We start from the raw sequence: 21167 nt of genomic DNA on the forward strand, positions 1-21167 counted from the left end.
TTTACATCTAAAAAAATAAATGGTTGCATATATCATATTTATAAAAGAGGAGAAGATAAGAAATAGTCAATTATTAAATACCTCTATGCTCCAGGACCTATGCTAAGTATTTTACAAATATTATCTCATATTATCCTCATAAGAACCCTAAAAGGTGGGTACTATTGCTAACCCCATTTTACAATTGAGGAAACTGAGGCAGATAGTGTTTAGATAATTTACTTAAGTTCACCAAGCTAGCAAATAGGCAAGATGTGAACTCAGGTCTTCCTGAATCCAGGAAATGGATAGTAGTCTGTGTCACCTAATAGCCCTGGCTCCACTAAGAATAATTACTACATGTTTGAACTTGGGTAAGTCAGTCTCTCAGGACCTCAGTTTCCTCAATTATAAAATGAAGAGGCTATAATGGATTTTATGGTCCCACCCAGCTCTAAATCTGTGATAATTCTGTGATAACAAGCACTCCAGATAATGGTCATGATTCAGAAGGAACCAACTGGCAAGAAGAACAAGTTGAATCTATTAAAATGAAATGTAATTGGGAAAAACATAAAGCCCTCCATTAGGATTTGAGAAATCAACTGTACAAAGGACAAGATGAGGAGTAATGGTGATACAATGATACACATGAGAAATATCTGGGGTTTTAGTTCCCTTTGATTCCAATGTGAATCAATGTTATAACATGGCAGGCAAAAAAAGCCAGTTTGACTTTTGGAAACTGTAAGAGAGGCATATGCAGTGTCCAAAATGAGGAAGGTAATCTTTCTGTCATTCTGTACTTTAAACTAATCTGGAATATTCAGACTGGGCACCACATTTTGCAAAGGACATTGACTAACTGTAGTACTCCTAATTGCCCGAGGAGGGCAACCAAAATGGGTGGGAAATCTGAGACTATATCATGAAAGACTCAGTTGATAGAACTGTGAGGTATCTGTTTATTTTATAGCAGAAAGACTTAGAGAAGACATTCTGGTTGACTTCAAATATTTGAAGGCCTGTCATGGAAAGCATTTGACTTGATCGGCTTGACCCAGGGGATAGAATTGGGAGCAATGACTGGAAGGTAGAGTGGGGCTGATTTCCATCTAGGCCATCTGCCCTACTGTCCTATTCTGACTTCCACCCCCTTTACACTTCTGGGAACAGTAATCCAATTTGATACAAACTTTGCTTCTGAAAAGAATGAGCAAGTCAACTCCCCTAAGACTCCACTTATCATCTCCCTGACTTCCCAAACCACTCCCTGCCTCTTACTCATTTATATATACATTGTCTCTTGCTATTAGAACATAAGCTCCATGAGAGCAGTTTATCATCCATTTGAATTATATTCTTAGCTTTAAATGCAGTGCTCTGCACATAGTAAGAACTCATTACTTTTCATCCATCCATCCATCCCATCCATTCATTCCTTACAATCAGGTAGCCAAAGGTGAGATGGACTTTGGAAACAATGAGTTTCTGTCCATGAGAGGTTTTTTAGTGGAGACTGAAGGTCACTTGTTGGAGACACTGAGGTATAGATTTCTGATTGGGGTTTGAGGGGAAGACACATGTTATAGAGATTCTTTAATCCAACATTGCACCCCAAAAGAGAAATATCTTAAACAGCATCTCTGACAAGTAAATATCCAACCTTTTCTTTAATAACCCCTCCCTAGTCTGATGTGGTACATATGCTTGTAATTCCTGCTTTTGGGGGAGGCTGAGGCTAGTGGATTGATTTAACTCAGGAATTTTAAGCTATAGAGGCACTAAAGCCAATCAGGAGTCTAGACTAATCCAAGACAAAAAAAGGTGAATTTTCAAAGGGACACCATTCTGCTTAAGGAAGGAAGAGGAATGATTTCTCAACCTATTCAGTGATACAACTAATTCTCATCAAAGAGCTTATGAATCCATGGAAGGATTTCCTAACAATTAGAGCTGCTTAACTGTGGAATGGGCTACCTTCTAAAATAGTAACTACCTGGAGGGACTTTATTTTGATATTGTTTTTGTTTGTTTGTTTGTTTTTTTAGACTGATTTTTTCCTATCTTGCCCAGACTGGAAGACAGCCTGATCTGTTGTGGGTCTGATTCCACTGCTGATCAGGATGGAAGTTTTAACCTGTTCTGTTTTTTTCCATATTGGATCAATTCTTGAGTAGCATGATGGCACTCTACTCCTGAGGGCTCACCATATTTGTATTGGATTAGTTTGGACTCCTGATTGGCTTTAGTTCCTCTCTAGCTCAGAACTCCTGATTTGAGTTAATATGATTTAATCAAACTCTTCCCTCAAAAGCAGGAATTACAAGCATATGAATCATACTAGATTAGTGAGGATATTAAAGAAGAGGTTGGACATCTACTTGTCAAAGATGTTTAAGATATCTCTGTATTGGTGTAGAATACTGGATTAGAGACTCTCTAAAAATATGTGGCTTTCGCCAACTCAACCCAATATGAAATACTTCAATACTGGTGGTGTTTATATGCAATATTGTCCACTGCTAAGCTTCTTTGGACTCACATAGACTAATAAATGTTTGATGAATGAGTGAATAAATGAATAAATAGAACAAATTCTCTTGTTAACCTTCAACCAACAGAGGAGGAAAAAAGAATAAATCAGGCTCTGAAAGAAAAAGGCCTCTTCAAAGGAGCCATACTATTTCATGCCCTGAAAGACACAAACTCACCAAGTGGGACCCAGGGATAGAGGTTTGTCATTATGTACTCAGATGAAATCATTTTTACAAACTCAACTTTTGGTTTGTATGAGTTATCTGATGGTGGGGGTGGGTGGGGAGCAAAGAACTGAATTTCTAATCTTGCTTAGAACACTGGCCTTGGGGCGGCTAGGTGGTGCAGTGGATAGAGCACTGGCCCTGGAGTCAGGAGTACCTGAGTTCAAATCCCAGCTCAGACACTTAATAATTACCTAGCTGTGTGGCCGTGGGCAACCTGCTTAACCCCATTTGCCTTGCAAAAATCCTAAAAAAAAAAAAAAGAACACTGGCCTTGGAGTCAGGAGGATGGGACTTGGAAGCCTTCAGATACTTGACCCTTATTAGCCAAGTGACCTTGGACAAGTCACTTAACCCTGATTGTCTTATATCCAGGACTATCTCCAGTCATCCTGATTCATATCTGGCCACTGGACTCAGAGATGGCTCTGGAGGAGAAAATGAGGTTGGTGTCTCCCCCCCCCGCCCCAAATCCAATTCACAATCTAGTCATGGCATCACTTCCCTGATGTCCTGGTGTTCTTCAAAAATGAAGGACAAACATTATCATTATTCAATCTTGGACTTAACTTTTAACTTCTCTGGATTTCAGCTTCCTCATTTATAAAATAGAATGGTTGGACTGGATGTTCCAAGAGGTCCCTTCCAGTAGTAAACCTATGATCCTGTACTCCTCTGAGTAAGTGGGCTTTAAGGTCCTTTCCCAAATGTTCTATGTGTCTGCACAGTTAATCTATGCCCCCTCACTATTCCCACCTTTAATAAAGGTGAACCAGCACTGCTTAGTCCCTGAACTGAATACAGTTGTTTGTTGACTTGACACAATAGTATCATTGACTCTCCCTCCCTTTCTCTCTCTCTCCTCCTCCTCCTCCTCTTTCTGCCCCTGTCTCTGTCTCTGTTTCTGTCTCACACCTCCATCCTCATCTCTCCTCTCTCCACACACACAATGATACCTCGGGTTGCCCTAGATCAAACTTCCATGGTTTCTTAGGTGGTGCAAAGCATCTCCTTGGTCCTTATTCTCTAGGCAGAGCCCTTTCATCTCGGAATTGTTGGACAAACTTTTTCTGCATTGAGCTAGATTATCCCCTATTCCCAACATCTCCAGAGGCTCACACCTATCCAACCATGGATCCACGAAAGCATGAAGTATAAGTACAATATGTACACGACAATCATGAAGACATATATAGATAAATACAGATATACACAGCTATCCAAACACAGTTGCATACATATATGTATTAGCTCCTCCAAACATATTCACTCTCTATTTCTAGATCAAACATCCAGAAGCCCCAGGAGAGCAGTGTAGGGAAGGGAGGTGCTGTGTCCCCTGAGTTCTGTCCCAGTAATCTGTAGGAATGTCCCAGCATGAACTTTGGAGAGAATAGAAAGCCATCCCCATACACCGGCCCCTCCCAGCAGTAGAAAGGAGGCAGCTGTGCTCCAGCTGTTGGGGATTGGAAGGGGCTGTGGTCCAGCTGTTGGAGGTTGGAGGGGAGATTGAGCCCCAGCTGTCCAGGCTTTGTGGGGAGGAGTAATGTTCCAGATGAAAGGGCAGAGGAAGGGGTGTTGGAGTATGGTGTAAATACTGGGGGTGTGTGTAATTTTGGTGTAATTTTCAGCTGGACTCCATAGTCCTGACAGTCCTGTTCTACCTTTACATACTTTCTATGTTTTTTCCCCATGGTCACTTTTCCCTACATTTTCCTTTTTTTCCCCTTGTCCTCAAATGTCCCCTAGCCACACTACTAGTGCATTTAGAGCTAATGACCTTGATTCTTCCTTTCCCAAGAAGAATGGGGACCTCAGCTCCTCTGAAGCATAGATCCTTGGAGAGCATCCACATATTAAGGACCTGAAAAGAGGATTAGGAGCCAAAAAAAAAAAAAAAGAGAAGTTAGCAAGGTGGGAAGAGAACCAGGAATATACACTCCCTGTAAGGATTAAAGGTTTATGTAAGGGTTGGTTCTGATACTGAGGGAGGAAAAAGTACAGTAAGGGGGTAAAGGGAATGTATCAACAGTGACAAACAGAAAGATCAAGGAGGGTGAAAGTCCCAAAAAGGGCCATTGGATTTGGTGACTGGGAGAGCACTAGAATCTTTAGAGAGAGCAGTTCCCTGTTCCCTTTGAACATTCTTGGAGGCATCATCATCTTCCTTCTTCCCTAAGAACACAAAAGAGAAGATAGGCTTCCAGTTCTCTAAGATTAATCCCTCTACCTGGATCCCCTTCCCTTCCATTTCCAATAAGACCTTATACTCTCCCTGCCTCTTTCTATGTCTCTTTCTCAGTTTTTCTCTTTCTTTATCTGTTTTTCTCTCTCTATCTCTCTGTCTGCTTCTTTCTCCCCTAGTTTCTTTGCACTTACCGACAACTTCCTAAATCCTATTAAATTTCTTTTCTTGAACCTCCAAGACCATCTAGTTATATACTTTTATTTCCTTTTCCATCTGCACTAATCAAGCTCTTGAAAATATTGTCACTCAATATCTCTGATTCCTCAGCTTCTACTCTTACCCCAATTCCTTGATACAAGACATCTACTCCCACTATTGACAGAAACTGTTCTCTCCATTGTCATTAATGCCTTGTCAAGTCTATTAGCTTTAAAAATCAGCTCTCATTCTCCTTGAGTTCTCTTCAGTATTTGGCATTCTGGAACTACCCTTGCTATGGGATACTTTTTCCTTTCATGGTTTTAAAAACAAAATCTCCCATCCTTCTACCTTCTGAATTCTTTACAAGGTCATCAGGAACTCTTCCTAGTCCCTTAATGTGGGTGTGGCCCAAGTGTCTGCATTTGACTTTTTCCTCTCATCTGTACCCCCTTTCTCTTACCTTCCCCTCCCTGGCCCTCCCCTCCCTCTTCTCCCCTCCTCTTTCCTTCCCTTTTCTCCTCTTCCTTCCTTTTCTGTTCCCCCTTTCCTTCTTTTCCCTTCTCTTCTTTCTTTTTCTATACTGTTTCCTTTGATTCTACAGATTTCAGTGACCACATTCATAGACATACTAAGTTTTTATTTCTGCCTGATTCTGCAGAGTAAATAACTGATTTGCAGAGGACCTAGATGGTTCAAATCTTGGCTCTGGAATTCATTAGCTGTGTGACCTGAGGCAAGTCACCTGAACTCTCTGTGCCTTAGTTTCTTCATTTGTAAAGTGAAGGAGTAGGATTAGATGATTTCCAGGATTCCTCTCAGCTTTCCATTTCTCTTCTGAAATCCAGAGGCATCATCCCAGCTTCTGGAGAATATCTCCACCTAAATGTCTATGAACACATTAAGCTCAACATATTCAAAACAATGTGACTTCCCTGTTAAACTTGCTCCTCCTTATATCCAAGGCATCTACCTTGTCATGACTTTGAACTCTTGGACTCTTCATTCTCCCTCCCTTTTCATCTCCAATCCATTATCAAGCCCTGGCATATTTTTGCCATCTTATCATCTCTTATATCCACACCTTCTCCATTTTCATGGCTATCACCTAAGAACAGATGCTCATTTCCACCAATCCATTCCCACCACCTCCTTGGGGATCTCCTCATGTCCACTCTTCTCCTCCAAGTCATTCTTCGTAGTACAGCAGAGTATCATGATCTTTTATGCCTTGATCTGGTAGTGTCACTTCACTACTCAAAACACTGAAGTGGTTCCTTGTTGACATCACTCTTATCTGGCATTCAAGGTTCTTCTTCAAGGTCCTAGATTTATTACTGCTCTCTTCCATGCTTGTATACCCAGGCAAACTGAACTATCTATGTCTCTACTCCCCTCCCCTTCATTTCCTCCTCCCTGAATCTTGCTGCCATGTTTATCAGGAAACCTTGACTTCCACTGTTAGTGATCATCTTCTCAATCCTCATATTTTCACTCCTATACTACATTTTAAGGTGTCATATTACACATCTGTTACAATAGGTTTTGGGATTTTTTTTTTGCTTCTCTCCCTGATCCCAGTGAAAGGCAGAAGATAGTAAATGGGGTCCATCTAAGGGGTACAAATTCTGGACCCTGGGGATAGAAACTGGTGGAGACTGAAATAAGGAAAAAGAGAGGAGAAAGAATCCATAGAAACAGCAGCACTTGAAAGGGAGGGAGAGCTGTTATCGTAAATGGGGAAAGTAACACCAAAAAATTGGAAGAAGAGAAGCAGTTAGGTGGCACAGTGGATGGAGCACTGGCTATGGAATCAGGAGGACCTGAGTTTAAATCTGAAATCACAATGATTACCTAGCTGTGTGATCTTGGGCAAGTCACTTAATCCCATTGCCTTGCAAAAAACAAAAAACAAAACAAAAAAAAAATGGAGGAAGGACTCTAGAGATGGGTCTGCACTTTTCCTAAGGAATTGGGGGGACTGGGTAGATTGCTAAGGGGCTAGGAAACACTACATGGGTTAGAAATATATTGACAAAAGCCTTGGATTCAGAAGATATGGATTTGGATTCAAATCCAAGCTTTTCAATTTATTCTATGGGTGACATTAGATTTTCTTTATCTTCCTAGGTCTTGGTTCCTTCATATGTAAAAATAAGTAGACTGGACCAAATGGTAGGCACTTTATTGATAAACTAATTTTGTGTATGTATTGTCAGAATGCAGGATATCCTTTGACAGAAGATCCCTCCATAATTTTAACTTGGGAGGGGCTCTTATGATTCACAAACATCTTTGGGACTGTCACTCCTCCCCATCCCCAGGTGGTTTTTGTTTTCTTCCTTTTGATAAAGCTGTTTTTTATATAATGAACTGCAGGCGTGCTTGTAGCCAACTTGTGACAGCCTTCCTCCCAGTGACTGTCTTTCATATACTTCTTCAGGTTCTCTGTGGAGATGGGGGAGGTTCAAGGCCAGAAATCTAAAGGACTGAGGAAATTCCCTAATGCATGGTTGGACCTTTCATATCCTGAGAATGTCCAACTGTATGCACTTTATAGATACTCATTCATGCACATATTCCCTATTAGAATGTAAACTTCTTGAGGGCAAGGACTACTTTTGTATTGTCTTTGTATCTCTAGGACTAATCTCTCCCCTTCTCATTTAATCACTAAACTGGAAACAGGAGCTTAGACCATATGCCCTCTTTAGGGTCCCACCAGCTCTAGGATTTGAGGGTCTCTGAAGAATTGTCATCAAAAGATTCCTTGCTCTCTCCAACCCTATACCTGAACTGGACTCCAGGAATTCTGGGAGTCCCTAACTATGCCTTCTTCTTCTGGTACCTGGAAGGCTATGGGTCCCATCATCATCATTGTTATTGATTAATAAATGCTTATTGGTTGATTGATTGCCTGTGTGAGAAATTTCCTATTCCAAAGTGAACTCTTTAAGAGGAGGGTTCAAAGCTTAATTAAATTATATTTTTCCAGCACCAATCTAAGGGGTCCATATAAATTGTTTTATGGTGTTGTGGGATAAGGATATGGAGGTCACAGATGTTCAACTTTTGAGGATGGAGGTGAGGGACTGTGCTCTTCTTAGTAACTGAAGAGGAGGAGTCTAGATTGGGGAGCCCTGAGGTGACTGACTTGGGACTGAACTGTATCTTTAGGTTCTAGTCCCCAGGATACCTTCATCAGGTTAGGGACGAGGTAGCAATCCTAATACTGGTCTGGGTGGTAGCTGGACATCTGGGCTATCTCAGGACTGGAGATGGATCAGGGATAAACCACATCATCCTTGTGAGTCTAAGCAAGAATGAGGGGGCAGGAGGGGTGAGATCTCTGCAGAGGAGGACCCTGAGAGACAAGAGTCCTGAGGGAGTCTTTCTGGGCAGGATTGTTCCAGGCTGACTTCACTCTAAACCTGGGACTGAGCCAGAAATTTGGTTTCAAGAATGTTACAGCCCAGTGGAGAGAAGGAATGTTTTTTCCGCCTTTGGGTCTCACTCCTCCATCTCTCTAATATGATTAATCATGATAGCAGCTAATTTTCCAATCCAGGGATTTAGTGTGTATGGATGACATTCTCTCTCTGAACATCAGCCCTGGAAAGGAGGGAATAAATTGTTCCCATTTAATAGAAGAGAAAACCAAGGTTTAAAAAGGGGGAAATGACTTGTCCAGAGCCAGTGCTTTTTTCATCATATCATAATATCTATTTCTGGAATATTTTTTTGGCTATCTCTCCTTTTTTCATCATTTATGTCAGATTCCCTCTTCTCTATGTCTGTCTTGTTCCTTATCATTTTGTGCCTTTTCCTTTTTCTTTTTCTATGTATCTCTGTATTCATCATTCTCCCTTTCCCTCAGCCCTCCCCCACTTTCTCAGCCTCCAGCCTCCTCCTATGCCTCTCTCCTTTTCTCTCTGCCTCTTTGAAGTGGTGTCTCTCTGACTCTCTCTATTTCCCCTATCTCAGTGTCTCTATCCTTTTCTCTCTGCCTCTATGAACTGTTGACTCTGTCTTGTTCTCTCTGCTTTCCCCTATCTCTCTGTTTCTTAGTCAATGTCTCTGAGTCCCTAATGCCCACAAATGCTAAGATATTTAAATGTGGTATTTTCCAATCTAATCAGGGAGCAGGGGCTGCTGAGTGAGGCTCACATTTAATTTGATCTGTCGCAGGCTAGAGGAGGAACCGCTCATCACACAGGGAGACAATTAGGAGAATGTCAGGGCCACCCAGAACCCTCTGCCCTTCCCCCACTCCCACTCTCTTGTCTGAGGTCTATGGGTAATAAAGTCAAGGCTTATTGGCCTTCCAATTGGGCCTATCCATGCCCCTCCTTCCCCCAATCTTAACAGGACTAGAAAATCTTGGAATTTCAGAGGTCATCCCATATAAACCTGTACATGAGCTGGAATCTTTCCTACAATCTCTCTGACAAGTAAGGGGCCACCCAGTTTCTTCTTGAGGACTTTTAATAAAGATAACCTCACTTTGTTACCCATTGTATTTTGTGTCCAACATTCACCACACTCCAGCCCTGTGATAGTGTTAGACAAAGAGGAAAGACACGCTGAGAGACATCCCTTGGATACCTCCTCCCCTCACCCAATACTTACACATGCCTGCACACACAGTTCTCTGATCCATTTTTCTGTCTGTCTCATCTGGACAGATCTGGATTTCTAGTCCAGGCTCAGTCCAGAGATAAGGCCCAGGACTGACCCCATTTAGGTGCTGAGGCTTCCTGGAGGAGGTGGATGAGTAGAAAGTTAGACTTAAAGGTTAGCACTGGCCGGAAGGATTAGAGATTTGACTCCATTTTGATATGAGTGCTAGATTGGAAGTCTGATGAGGATTATGATAAAGTTTGTGACTGTCTAGACAAGGTTTAGATTCAGATTAGGGTCATGGTTAAAGTCAAATCCAAAGAAGGTGGCTAAGGTAAGAAAGGCACCAGAGGCACTGCCAACTCTATGGGGAGCCTGTCTTTCCTCTACTCTGAAGCTGTCTCTCTTCTCAGCCCCCTCTCCAGGGTACACATCTCATCTTTTCCCAGATTCTATTCAACTTCATTATTTGCTGGCTCTCTACTCACCTCCTGTAATTCAATCTACTCAACACCCTGGTCCTTCATTTATCATCTGGCTCATTCAGACATTTGCAGCATCTTTTCCCATCCATCCTCCTCCATCTCTCCTTTCTCTCTTTTTTCCCTTTGTTCTGTTATTCTCTTTATCTCTGCCTCTGAATGTCTGTCTCTTCTCTCACCCTTTTGCATCCCCTTTTCTGTGCCTCTCTTGATTATCTCTCTGTATCTCTCACCATTTTCATCTTTTTTCTGTTTCTGTCACTATTTCTTGTCTTTTATGGTCTCTGTATTTCATCTTTTTTCCGTATTTTAGACTGTTTCTGTCTGTCTCTGATTCTCTCACTTTCTCACTGTTTCTCTTTTTCTTCATTTTTTGTTCCTTTCTTCATTGCCTCTTATGTTTCTTTGTGTCCCTGACTCTGAGTTTACCTTTTTTGTCTCTGTGTCCACACTTAGTCTTTGCTGCCTTTCACCTAATGCCAGCAAAAGCCCCTGCTGCTGAAATTCCCTTCTTTTCCAGAGAACTTATCAGGATCTGGACTCTTTCCCCCTCTTTTCTTGTTAGTGCTTCTATCCAGTATTCTAGTTCAGTGAAATCACTAATCCTTCTGACTTCACAGAATTGTGAAGATCAAATAAGTTAATGTATTAAAGTCCTTTGCAAATGTTAAAAGGATATTTAAGTGGTAATTATTATCATCAATGAATCCATTGTCCTTTTTTCAGACCTCATCCATTCTGTAGCATTTGATACTGTTATTCTTCTGGATACTGCCTCTCTTTCTTTGGTTTCCTGATTCTCTCTCATGACCTTCCTGTCCCTCTGTCCACTCGACTTTCTCCACTCCCCTTCCTGCCTCTTCTTCTCCTTTCTGTCCCCATATCAACATTTGACAGCTCCTGGGAATCTCCAGACAGCTACCAAGTCTTAATGTTTCTACTTCCACAGCTTCTCTGGTATGTGCCCCTCCTCTCCACTCATGTTGCTACTATTCTAATTTAGTTCCTCTTTCACCCTTGCTAGACTAATGCAACAAAGGAGTAATGATAGTTAGCATTTCTATAACATTTTATGCAAGTTATCTCTTTAGATTTTATAAACAACAACCCTAAGACATAGGTAGCATTCTTGTTCCTACGTTACAGATGTGAAAACTGAGGCAGGAAGAGATTAAGTAACTAGCGAGGGTTACATAGTATGTGAGAGACAAGACTGACTCCAAAGCATTGATCCTCCATTTCCTCTGTCACTGGTATCAAACTCAAATAGTAATGGACTTATATAAAAGGATCCCTGCAGCTCCATCTTAACTCAGAAAACCATATATTATCATTATCCAAAAGCTATTGTATCTTTATTTTGTTAAATATTTTTGGGGTGGCTAGGTGGTACAGTGGATAGAGCACCAGCCCTGGAGTCAGGAGTACCTGAGTTCAAATCCGACCTCAGACACTTAATAATTACCTAGCTGTATGGCCTTGGGCAAGCCACTTAACCCCATTTGCCTTGCAAAAAACATATGCATATATATATATATATATATATGTATATGTATTTCCAATTACTTTTTTGGGAGGCAGTCAGATTAAGTGACTTGCCCAGGGTCACACAGACACAATAAGTATCTGAGGCCAGATTTGAACACAAATTCTCCTCACTCCAGGGTTAATGCTCTGTATCCACTGTGCCACCTTGCTGGCCCTCCGGATTACATTTTTGTCTGATGCCTTGACTTACACATAACAGGGGTTTAATAAAAGTTTGCTAAATTGAATTATTAAATCATCTTCCTCAACCTTGTCCCTCTCTGCAACTTTCTAGTTTCTGTTGATGAGACCCTCTTCCTTGCCATGATTTTGGATCACCCCTAACTCTACTTCCTTTCTTATTCCTACCCCATCCCACCCCACTTCTTCATATGTACTCAGAACAGACAATACTTAAATATGTTGCCATTGTTCCCCCAGTAGAAGGAAGGAAAAAATGAGAGTTTGCTTGGGTGGGAGAAAGGTAGCTATTACAATTGTAATTTTGAGTTAGGAGAAATCTCAAAGTTTTTAGAGTCCTGTCCCTTGAGAAACCCAGGGACAGTATGTGATTTATCCCAAATCACAAAAATAATAAAGTCAATGCTGAGATCCAAGTCCAGGGCCTCTGATTCCCAAAGCCTTTTATCTCACTATAGCAATACCATGCTTATTGCCATTATTATTATTATTATCATTTATTATTATTATTATTATTATTATTATTATTAGATTATGGGATTGTAGAACTAGTCCATTCATTTTTACAGATAGGAAAATTGGGAACCAGAAATATCAAGTGTCTTGTTCCAGGTCACATGGATAAAGTGCAGAGCTGGGTTTTGAACTCAGATTCCTTGACTCCAAACCAATTGTTTTGGATCCATTTTCTTCTCAGATCAGCTGTATCTTTTCCTGGCATGACTAGTCTCTGCTCTCTCTCTCTCTCTCTCTCTCTCTCTCTCTCTCTCTCTCTCTCTCTCTCTCTCTCTCCATCTCTCTGTCTGCTCATCTTACCTTTTGTGCACTTTTCTGTTTCTGTCTGTTTAATTAATAATTCATCAACGACAATAATGATAATTTTGATTACCTCAATACAAAAAGAATCTGTGATTTCATCCATATGGGTATTTTCTCCACCCACTGCAGCCCTTGCATCAGTGGCAGATAGTCTTAGAAAGCTTCTTGAGTCATCCCTTGTTGGTCCCCTTGGTGATCAGTATTGTTGAACCCAGGAAGGCAGGTCATTGGAGGACAGACTGGAAGTCTTTTGCTGGGTCTATTCTCAAAGCCTTTCCAGCTTGATAGGATTTGCTAGAGTTTTCTCTCTGAAAATGTAGGCTCATACTCTGGCTTCTTTTCAGATACAGCTGATGTTTTATTTGGGGCGGAAGAAGGGTCTTTGCATAGTTTGTTGAATAGAACCCAGGAGGCATCAGAGAAGTTACCTGGAAGATTATTTATAATCGACTAATTACTATTGTGAACAATTAATCAGTATTTATTATTGTTATTGAATCCTCTCCAGTTGGTGGGGAGACTGAGAAGCAGACCTAGCTCCTGCCCTCAGGGAACTCTCAGTCTGGGAAAGACAGTGGAGGAACACACCCAGACCAAACCTTCCTAGAGCTTATTGTCTAGGGAAGTCAGAGGACAGCAGATCCAAGGTTGTCCTCAGGGAGTTTACAGTGGATTCGAAGAGCCAAGCTTTGCTCAGGAAAGATGCTTGGCTCTATGTGCTTAGAGAATAGACCATAAGGACTCAGAGGAGGCAGAGCTTTGCACAGAAGACTGGGCCTTGACAAACAGACTGGATAGCATGGGTGGAGAGAAAGTGGGAGGGTTCTCTAGACAGGGAGAATGGTATATGGAGAGGTGGAGAAGGAAACAGTGGTCTAACTGGCCCAACCAGAGCCTAATATTTCAATGTGTCCGATGGGAAAACATAGGCCTAAAGAGAGAGAGAGAGAGAGAGAGGATGGATTACAATGAGCTTTGGTTGCCAGGCTAAGGAATTTCAGTCTTATTCTGTGTATAATGTTGAGCCACTGGGGATTTTTAAACAGGGAAAGGGCCATGATCCGACCCATGCCTTAGGAAGGTGGCCTTGGCTACATGCCCAAGAAAGGAGGGGGTAGTGGAGAAGCAGGGAGACCAGTCAAGAGACCACTGCAATAATATAGGCAAGAACTAATGGAAGCCTGAAATAGGGTGATAGCTGTAGCTGTGGAGTAGAAAGGAGAGGTGTGAAACTGTGAAGATTAAGGAGAAGACTTGATCAATCAATCAACAACAATATTAAGCACCTACTATATGGCTAGCTATCGGGTGATACAAAGACAAAAAATGAAAGTTTGTGTTCTTTCCATTCCCTCAGGACTGGACCTATAAGGATGGGAAGCCCAGCTGGGCTGGCTCAATGTAGGGGTGTGTGTGTGTGTGTGTGTGTGTGTGTGTGTGTGTGTGTGTGTGTGTGTGGTGGTAACCATCACCCACAAACCCTAATTTAAGGTATCTCAGCAGCAACAGGATTCCTCACAAAGCCAGTCTGGGTTATAAACAGGAATGTGACCATCCCTTTGGTTTGAAACTTGTCTCTGGCATAAGAACAGGAGGAAAAGGCTGAGTCCTGGGGGACCCTTGGAGCAGGCAGCTCCCTAAACTGGGTCACAGGAGGCATAGAGCTTTGATATAGACCTGTAGAACTTTGATAGAAGAGTCTGGAGGACTCAGCCTGGGAAATGTCATCTATCCATTTCCCTGTTCCTCTTCCCCAATATTAATAGCAATTATAGTCATGGCTGAATTTACATAACATTTTAGAACACATGTAAATACTGTATCTTATTTGTGCTTCATAACATTCCTAGGGGTGGAAGTATAGGGTTTATGATTCTCATTTTAGGGATATCCAAACAAAGGCTTTCTCCTCTCTGGACCTGTTACCTCATCTAAAAATAAAGGATTGGATGAGAAGACAGCTAAGGATCTATCTAGCTGTAAATCTTCTAAGAACCCATAGAGTTCAGTCAACACAATGTTGGACCTGTGAGCATGGACAAGTCACTTCTATCTACCTCAGTTTCTTCATCTGCACAATAGGCATAATGATAGCATCTTCTTCCCAGAGTTGTTATAAGAATCAAGTGAAATACCATTTCCTCATAAAGAACATAACTAATGTTAAAGTTCTATAAAAATGCTTGCTATTAAGATTATATTCACATATTGACTCTTGAGATTTCCTAGCTGGGTGGTATGAATTCTTGATTTTCTGGTCTGGAAAATGGGGTTAATCAGGTGTGGATGGTGGTCAATGAGACAATGCATGGACAATGTTTCTTAAAATGATAAAGGGATGTCAGGGATGATGATGATGATGATGATGATGATGATGATGATGATGATGATGAAAATATTCTGAAGTTGCCCAAAAGAATATAGGCTGGTCAGGGAAGAGGCAAGAATCTGCCAAGCCCCAAGAGCAGACTCTTCCCTGCATCTCTTCAGCCCTGGGTTCTTCAGTCTTCCTGGCAGAAATCTCTGCCAGGGCCTTTAGCCAGGGACCTGCAAGGGTATGAGGGTAAGACCAGTTAGGTCTCTGGAGATATCCACATCTAAATCCCCTCACCCTTCCCAGTGAACTCTCTGGTGTGTGTGGCTAGGACTCTGAAGGGGAGAGGGGTAGATGGTTCCCCCCGCCCAAGTCTGGACATAGGCATTTCTTGCCCCTGGCCAAAGCCCCAGAGTCCAGACCTCAAGGCAGTGTGTGTGTTTGGGTGAGGAGGGGGAGGAGGTGGCCTCTAGAGATACAACTGGCATCCCCTCTGCCCTGGAAGCTTGGGAGCCGACGTGTGGGGCTCCAATTGCCAAGAAAGGCCTCCCCTGTTCCAGGGACAGAAGGGGGATTTTTATGTGCAATCTGCCCTGCTCTCCAGAAACCACTTACGTTTATGATGTTCATGAAATTTATCGCCAGTTGGCAAAGGCGGCTTCCCGGGCTCCTTGGCGGCGGAGCTGGCAGGCAGGCAGGGGGAAGGAGGAGGGGGAGACAGCCGACATCCTCGCACTCGAGTGGCATCAAAGGCTCAGCAACTTCCCCTCCTGTCCGTCCTCCTCAACTCTAATGAGTCCCTAACAAGATGGTAAGGTTTCTTCTCCAGGGAGGGTATAGGAGCTGGATCTGGGAAACCCCTCACTCCTGCACACTTCAGAGTGAGGGCTCTCAGTCCTTAGGAAGATTCAATAGCACAACAGGGTCCTTGTCAACTCTGTTCTTCCCCTGTCTCACCCCTTACAGACCCCTGTCAAAGAAAGCCCTGGTAAGGATCTGCTCCCACTGGAGGGCCACTCCAAAAGCCAGGAAAGGGTGCCATGTCTGCCTACTTATCTGCAAGTATTTCTGGGAGCATATCTGTGTCTATATCCATGCATACATGATGTATGCAACTCTCTGTGAATGTGTGTGAGCACTCATCTATGATGGAGACTTAGAGGACATGGGCTACAGGTGAGAATGGGTTGATGGAGCATGAGCAGATGGTGAGTCAATGGTAAGGTTAATAATCGATGAGTATGGATTAATGAGAATGAATAAGTTAATGGTTGAGGGTGAGGAATGAGGATAGCTTTATAGAATCACAGAGCTTGAGAAGTGAAGGGATCTCAGCTGCCATCTTGTTTAAACCAGAGAATACAGAATGTTGATGCTTAAGGTTGAGCCAGTAGGTGAAGATGGGCTAATTAAATGAGTTAAAGTAGAATATTGGGTGAGGAGGGATTAATGGTTCTTCTCTTTCCTTTTCTGTATTTTCTCAGGCCCTCCTCACTGGGTCCTTTTTGTTAAATTTCATCTGTAACAGCCCAAAGAAGCAAACCCCATGCTGGGAGACCCTGGATGATTAGTTGAGGCTGATGAGGAAATATTTGGGTAATGGTTGGAGGAAGCTTCCTATCACACTTCATGAGTATTCCCTAACCCTACTTCTAAGAAAGTATTCTTATTCTGCCTACAGTATACCTAGGAAAGAATCATTTAAACTGTCCTCATGCTATCTCTGATGGAACCAGAAATTAGCTGTTAAGGTTCCTGACTTCTACCAGGGCCCCTGAAGAGATGTCATAGAAAAAATTCCAGCTCTCCCCTTCTTATTCCATCTGGGGTCACTAGCTTGGAAATAGGAACTTAGATCCTCTTTAGTGTCCTAGGTGATACAGTGGATTGAACACCAGCCCTGGAGTGAGGAGGACCTAAGTTCAAAACTTCAGCCTCAGACATTTGACACTTACTAGTTGTGTGGCCTTGGACAAGTCACTTAACCCTGATTGCCTCACATCCAGGGCCATCTCCAGTCATCCTGATCCATATCAGGCCACTGGACCCAGATGGATCTGGAGGAGAAAGTGAGGCTGGTGACTTAGCACAGCCCCCACCCCCACTCAAGTTCAATTCACTTATTTGTCATGTGTCACCTCCCTATGCCATGGTCTTCTTTGAAAATGAAGGACAAACTGACGATCATCAAGGTTCCACCAGCTCTAGGATTTGAGGGTCCCTGAAGAATTTTCATGAAAAGGTATCTTCCTCTCTTCAACTCTAGGCCTGTACTATTCAGGAATTCTGGAAGCTTTTTTGTCTTCTTCTGGTATCTGCAAAGATATGGGTACCACCACTATCATCAGCCCCCATCGCCGTCATTCTTCATCATCATCCTCCTTCCTCCACATGGAGTCCTCTGCTCTCTAAGGTTTTCCTTGGGTTGGCTGTATAGTCAGGCAGATAGAGTCTTCATCACATGGGCCCTGAAACTGGCTACTTACCCTTCAAGTTCATCTCAGGTTCCAGTTCTCCAATTACCTATTCCTTACCTGCTACTTCTACATCTTCCCTTCCTCCTGCCCCTTACCCCCATCTCTGACCTTTGTAGGGCTCAGCCAGTTGTGCCAACCAAAGGAAGGTCCAGCCTTGAAAAATAGCTAGTGGGGCTGTAGCTTTGGGGGCCAGGGAGCAGTGGGGTGGAAGAAAGGAGCAAGCTGCCTGCTAGCTCCCCTGGCCCCCTTGCTGGCCCCCACACTGTTGGGCTTCCAGGAAGCTCATTAATTGCAGGGCACCATTCAGCAAGAAGGATGAGGCCCGGGAGTTCTTCAGCTCATTAGCCGGGGAGCTGAACAGTATGTGTGAGATTAGCAGTCACCTGAGCACCTTGATAATTTCATAATTATTGGGCCTAATGGCTCTGGCTCTACCACCAAATGGCTTTAACCCTTTGTCTACTGGGGCCAGATATGCCTGGCTGCCTAAGTGTGAGGGGGAGGTAAGGGGGGAAAGGGGGAGGTAAGGGGCGGAGAGGGGAAGTGGATCACCTGTACAAGAGCCTCCAGTTCCCCTCCCTCTGTCTCCAAACTCACGTTTACATGAGAGAAGATTCTCACCCCCAAAGGAGATGAGTGGGAAGAGGAATTTGTGAGAAGGAAGAGATTTCCTAAGTGTGCTTCTGTGTGAGAGCCGTGTGTGTGTGTGTGTGTGAGAGAGAGAGAGAGAGAGAGAGAGAGAGAGAGAGAGAGAGAGAGAGAAAGGAAGGAAGGAAGGAAGGAAGGAAGGAAGGAAGGAAGGAAGGAAGGAAGGAAGGAAAGGAAAGAAATGAGATAGATTGGAAAAGCTGATCTCTAATCTCTCCTGGCTCTGATATTTCATTTTATGTTCTGTCATTCCTTCCATCCAAGGCTTTTCTGACATTTTATATTCTAAGGCCCCTCTCAACTCTGACAGTGTATGTTCTAAGGGCCCTCTAACCTCTGACCTTCTGTGTTCCAAGGGTCCTCCCAGCTCTGACATCCTGTGTTCTGAGGGTCCTCGGACATTCTGGGTTCTAAGGGTTCTCCAACTCTAACATTCTTTGTACTAAGGGCTCTTCCTGCTCTAAAATTCTGTGTTCTGGGTCCCTCCTAACTATGGCATGCTGTGTTCTGAGATGCCTTTAACTCCAATATTCTGTGTCCCTTCCATTCTAGCAATTCTATTTTCCAAGTTTCATTTTTTTAGCTCTATTTATACTCTAAGATCCTTTTTTTTTGCTCTGGCAGTCTATGTTCTAGAACCCTTCTAGATCTGACATTTGGTGATCTAAGTGTAGGGGGGATATATCTGTATACCTTTAAGCATGACTATGTCTAGGATGGGAAAGGGGGATAGATTTTTTCCAAGTGTTATCTCCTGGCATGCTCAGGCAATAGGGTCTGTGTACACCTCCCCTCCTACCTGTTCCTAATGTTCTAGCTCCAGCTTGCTTGGTATGTGGGAGGCCAGGCTCTACTAGGGAGAGCCCAGTGCTTGGGGAGGTGGATCTGGAAATAACATTGAATTCTCTCTGGGATTCTTTTTCCTGAAATGGGTTTTACTAGCAGGTAGGGAGAGAAAGTTTTCTGTGGGAAGAGAGATGATTGCTTCTGAGGTTCTTCATTCTGTGGTCATGGAGGCATTGGGCTGGGGCAGCCTATAGGTTGAACTGGCTTTGGGTTCAGAGGTTGGTTTGGGGAGGGGCCAGGTTACACCTGGCTAAGTAGTGGCAGCAGAATGGAACTTATGAAGTGAAATCTCCCATCTCTCCTGAACAAATCCTCACCCAATATGGGAGAAGGTAATTTCTTGGTTCACCTTTTCTCCAACATGGATCCCTTCTGTAGGAAGTGCAAAATGCTAGGGGAGGCTCTGGTTCTGTGGCGTCCTGATCCCCAAGACATGGACAGGCTCTGAAAACTTTGCTTATAGAGCAGGTGGAGGGAGAGGCATCAGAAGAGCCTTGAATAGACAGATTGGAGAAGGGGTCCAGCATGGCTATCTTGTTCTAGGCCCAACTGACAGCTGTCCCCCCATCTACCAACAAATACCTGAAGTCTCTGTGTTCTCATTCTTGACCTAGAGATAAAAGATGAGATGAAAGGAGAGAGCTACACTTGCCTGGAGATGAACCATAGAACATCAGAGCTGGGAGGGCCCTTAGAACAGAAAGGTCAGAACTGGCAGAGATCTTAGAGAATGTCAGACCTGGGAAGGGTCTTAGTTCCTGGGATATCAGAGATATCAAAGATCCTAGAATAAAGCATGTCAGAACTTGGAGGGGCTTTAGAACACAAAATATCAGAGCTGGGAGAGATCTTAGACTAGAGAATGTCAAAACTGGGAAGGGCTTTAGAACATAGAATGTCAGAACTGAATGAGCCCTTAGAACATATTAAAATGAAAAAGGACTTAGATTTTATCTAGTTGAGCCCCTTCATTGGGCAGCTAGATTGTATAGTGGATGAAATATTAATCTTGGAGATAGGAAGATCTTAGTTCATTCTCTCACTGTGCATAGTGGGGGGCTGTCGTTTAACCTTTTTTCAGCCTCAGTTTCCTCATCTGTAAAATGACGACAATAAAACACCTCCTAGGGCTGTTATGAATACCCAATGAGATACCAAATGTAAAGAGTTTTGAAAACTTTAAATGCTATATAAAGGCATATTAGTTGTTTTACAGAGAAGGAAACTGAGGCCCAGAGGAAAGGAAATGACTTGCCCAGGGTCACCCCCTACATCAGTGGCAGAGACAGGCCCAAGTGTCCTGGCTCAGAGTCTAGGGCTCTCTCTGCTGCTTGAATTGCCTCTTGAGGATGAGTCTGGGCTGCAGGACCGGCGAATGCATTATAGGCACTTAAAAAGCCAACCCATCCTGTCTTCTCTCTTTGGCATAAATAATGGCTTTTTTATGAATAAATCATGCAGCGGAGGCTCCAGGGAGAAGGTACTTGGTGTGTGTGTGGTGGAGGGGGAGCTGCTGGGGTTTGGAGCCCTATCCTTCCTTAGAAACCTCTGCCCTGAAGGATGGAGGAGCAAAGCGGGGACTGTGTGGGGGCAAAGTGGGGGGACTACAGGAGAGGTGGAGGGGTTCTCTCTCTTCTTCTCCCTCCCACTCATGCAGATGCAGACTGATCGCCTCCTCTCCTCAGGATTCAGACCTTGAGTTGGGGCATCCTTATCTTTGGCGTGGGCAGAGTTGGGGGACAGGAGAGAAAAAAATGGGGGTCCTTCCAAGGAGTAAGAAGTTTTCCTCTCACAGCGGGAGCTGAATTGCTTGCCTTCACCCAAGTCAGTTCCCCATTCTGTATCAGACATTCATAAAAGCACACAGACTCACAGACTCATATTGCAACAGACCTGGGCAAGGATGCTGAAGTCTGGGAGAGCCCAGAGATACCTGTGGACATGAACTTAGATGTCTGGGTAATGTTGGGCCAGGCCCACTGTAGGGTCCTCACCACATTTCTCTTCCAACCCCCAAGAATGTTAGAATGCCCACAGCAGCAGGCCCAACACCCTGAGAATATTTAAAACAATTTTATTCATGAAAATATGCTGTACAATGCACTA

The 21167-nt window shown here is 43.2% G+C and overlaps 1 long non-coding RNA gene across 3 annotated transcripts in view; it reads left to right on the forward strand.

Moving 5' to 3' along the window:
- Positions 1-18007, forward strand: part of LOC141490898 (uncharacterized) — a 37861-nt gene extending 19854 nt beyond the window's left edge. For 2 of the 3 annotated variants that reach the window (XR_012469391.1, XR_012469389.1), the window contains 3 exons: positions 2604-2715; positions 3117-3186; positions 16057-18007. This is a non-coding gene — a long non-coding RNA (uncharacterized LOC141490898). Of the gene's footprint in view, positions 1-2603; positions 2716-3116; positions 3187-3333; positions 3421-16056 lie in introns of all 3 variants that reach the window. The other variant, XR_012469390.1, reaches the window with a different exon arrangement.
- The last annotated feature ends 3160 nt before the right edge of the window (positions 18008-21167 follow it).

This window comes from Macrotis lagotis, chromosome 1, assembly GCF_037893015.1.
Source record: "Macrotis lagotis isolate mMagLag1 chromosome 1, bilby.v1.9.chrom.fasta, whole genome shotgun sequence".
Lineage (NCBI taxonomy): Eukaryota > Metazoa > Chordata > Mammalia > Peramelemorphia > Peramelidae > Macrotis > Macrotis lagotis.